Source organism: Mus pahari, chromosome 1 (genome assembly GCF_900095145.1).
Source record: "Mus pahari chromosome 1, PAHARI_EIJ_v1.1, whole genome shotgun sequence".
Lineage (NCBI taxonomy): Eukaryota > Metazoa > Chordata > Mammalia > Rodentia > Muridae > Mus > Mus pahari.
The window spans coordinates 125142431-125145944 of NC_034590.1; the positions used below are offsets into that span (position 1 = coordinate 125142431).

General features: G+C 35.2%; 1 pseudogene; it reads left to right on the forward strand.

Moving 5' to 3' along the window:
* Nucleotides 1-282: 282 nt before the first annotated feature.
* On the forward strand, nt 283-3210 carry LOC110331104 (annotated as a pseudogene).
* The last annotated feature ends 304 nt before the right edge of the window (nt 3211-3514 follow it).

Below are 3514 nucleotides of genomic sequence, written 5' to 3' on the forward strand. Positions count from 1 at the left end.
GTGAACACCCCTCCTTGGGCAGGGAAAGGCCTTGGCCAATGTTTTATCATTGGAACAGAAAAGAATGCTAGCATGTGTGTAACCTCACTCACATGCAATTTGCATAAATAGATATGGGCATTTCGTGCACATAGATGCAAGTAATAAGCAAAAAATAAAACATATAACTCTGACATAATTAACATTCTGGATGCACTTCAATTATTAACTGAAGCATAAACTCAATGTCTGTATACTTCAGGATTATGTTTAGGGACTAACAGAAAAAGTGAAATCGGTTGGATGACGTAATTGACATGATGGGTGGAAGGAACAGTTATTAACAATAATAACAGTTTGTCTTATTTGATTATGGTAGTAGATATAGGGCTAGATATTTGACAGCATTCTTAGTACTATATACTAAAAGTCTCCATCTCCCAGAGAATTAATTACACCATTTTGAAAAAAAAAAAGAAATAGCAAGTAATATAAACACTTTGGTTCATATAAAAGTAGTCAACTTCATCCCACCGCTTACTTAATTGCTTCCTTTTTACCCAGTGAAGTCAGGAGCATCAGGAATCTTAAGAGCTCATTAAGTCCTTATGATTCATTCCAGTTCTCCATGCATTTGTCTCTGAGATCAGAAATGACTCCATATCTCATCATTTTGGTGGAAACACTCTACATGTCATGCTTTGTAGATCTTTACTTTTCATTTCAATAATAATGGCTGTTAGTATAGAAGGACTTCTGACCTGAGGGATTGCTGTGATCTCCAACCATGGTGAGGAAAATACTGAATGTCAAATATCAAACTGATTTTTAAAAATTGTCAACCCTAAATCATGAGCTTTGCATCAATGTCTCTATTCGTTTATTTTAATTTTGAATTACATGTCTGAACCTTTGGGTCTGTGCTTCTTTACGCATAAGAGTAAGAATACACCAGGTCAGAGGAAGGGTATTTTGATGGACCAGGAGTTTCAAACTGCTCAGTGTACCCACATTGAGCTAGAACCAGAGCTTAGATTCTTTTCAAGAGCAATGTGATCTCTTAATCCATGGGCCAGCCCTCCAGCACCTCATATGCATTTGCAATGCATATAGAGAGGAGTTGAGCAACATTTAAATGAAAAAGAAAGTTCATCTTACCAAATTGCAAATTGGTTCATGCTAATCTTGATTTTTCCATTCTTCTTACCTTAGTGAAATTGAGATCTTTTGAGTATAGTCTGAGAAAGTGTACCTGTAATAATACCTAGACTGTACTCCGTGTCTGACTTGACGATTGCATATTGACTATTAATAGGTTCCTTTTCCCAATAACTAACAAGCTTGCATAGACATTTTAGATAGAAGAATAATTCACAAAATGCAGAAGTAGATATAATGACTATGCATTTTTGAAGGTTAACAATTATTTCAACATATTTCTAAATAACTGATTTCATATTGAGGTACAAACATAAAAATATAGGTAATTTCTTAATTGTTGTATTATGCTTATTTCTTCAGAGATACAAAAGAAAAAATGATCTTTCAATGTTGTATTGTTACTATGTGTTTACCTATTAGAGGAGGAGGCTTGGAATTAGACAAGTAAAACCAATAAAAATAATGAGGAAAAGAGCATGGTTCTTGTGCAAATTATAAAACTAACCTACGTCAATCAATAGGTTGAGACTGTGTTTTATTTTAGTCTTCAAGTTTATACTGATAAGTGAGAGGTAACAGTGAATGCAATCCACAGTGTCTATTCTGTTCCTGGCAGATAAATATTGTGGAAGTGATATTCTTTACTGAGTTACTAAGTTAACAGCAGCATATATTAATTTATACAGTATTTTTGGTCAAATCATTAAACTGTTTAATAATTAGCTAACACATGGACAAAACTTTAAATTCTATGTATGATTCATTAACCCTTTTCAGACTTAAAAGCATGTAGCTGTATATGTAATTAATACAGTTAATTTTGGTTCAAAGCTTAGGTTTTTGTTTAGTATTTTTTAGACTGTATTGCACTTTAAATGAATGCATGTATCTTGTGTTAATAAATTTCAAGTTAAAGTTTGTTAAGATCTTATTCTTTTTATTAATTGCCACAGAACATCTAGCAATGTCAGATGACAATGATGGAGAACAGAAGTGACACTGTTTATCCTCACAGGACTCACTGATGACCAGAGTCTGCAGCTTCCCCTCTTCATCACCTTCCTCCTCATCTACATCCTCATCCTGGGGATGATCTTACTTTCTGTTCTGGATTCTTGACTCTACACCCCTATGTATTTTTTCCTGGGTAATCCTTCCCTTGTTGATCTCAGTTACTCTTCAGATATCACTCCCAAAGTCATGAATGCTCTTTAATAGGTGACAACATCTCCTATTTTTTACAATGACTATGCTGATCAGATGTTCTTTTTTGTAGGCTTTGCTTCTGTGGAAAATTATGTTAGCCTCAATGGTCTATGATTGCTATGCAAAACTGTGTAAGCCCTTGCACCATGCCACCTTGATGACTAGAGGAGTATGTGTATATTTAATCATAAACTATATGTCTTTGGCTTCATGAATTTTTTTTTTTTATTTTGCTTTGTTTTGAGACAAGGTTTGTCTGTATAGCCATGGCTGTCCTGGAACTCACTCTGTAGACCAGGCTGGCCTCAAACTCTGAAATCCACCTGCCCCTGCCTCCCAAGTACTGGGATTAAAGGCGTGCGCCACCACTGCCTGATCATGAATGAATTTTTATTCATTGGAGATACTTCAGTATCAGTTCAGTATCTACTTCTATAAATTTAACATGACCCACCATTTTTTCTTTGATATGCCAGCCATCATGTATGTCTCTTGTTCCGATAGACATGTGAATGAGCTGGTTTCTTTTTGTCTAGCCAACTTCAATATCTTTTTTGCTCTCATAATTTTCTTATTGTCTTATATTATTATTTTCATTGATATCCTAAGAATGCCTTCAGGTACAGGATATCAGAAGTCTATATCTACCTGTGCTTCCCATATCATTCCTGTCACTGTATTCTTATCTTCATGTACTTACAGTCAAGTTCCAGTCATGCAATAGACACTGACAAAATTGTATCTGTGTTTTATACTATGGTCATCCCAATGTTTAATCTTGTGGTCTATAGCTTGAGGAATAAGTAGATCAAAGGAACATTCAGAAGCATTGTTCTGATGGAAAAAAAAGGTTTACAACTTTAACATTTAGGTATGAAAACTCTCTGGATTCATTCTTATCTCGTTTTCTTCATGTACTGGGTTGCATTTAATACCAATGAATTTTTTGTTTTGTTTTGTTTTTATAAGAAAAAAACATTTAATTGGGGATGGCTTACAGGTTCAGAGGTTCAGTTCATTATCATCAAGGTGGGAGCATGGCAGTATCCAGGTAGGCATGGCACAGGCAGAGCTGAGAGTTCTACATCTTCATCCAAAGGCTGCTAGTGGAAGACTGACTTCCAGGCAACTAGGTTGAGTGTCTTAAGCCCACATCCACAGTGACACA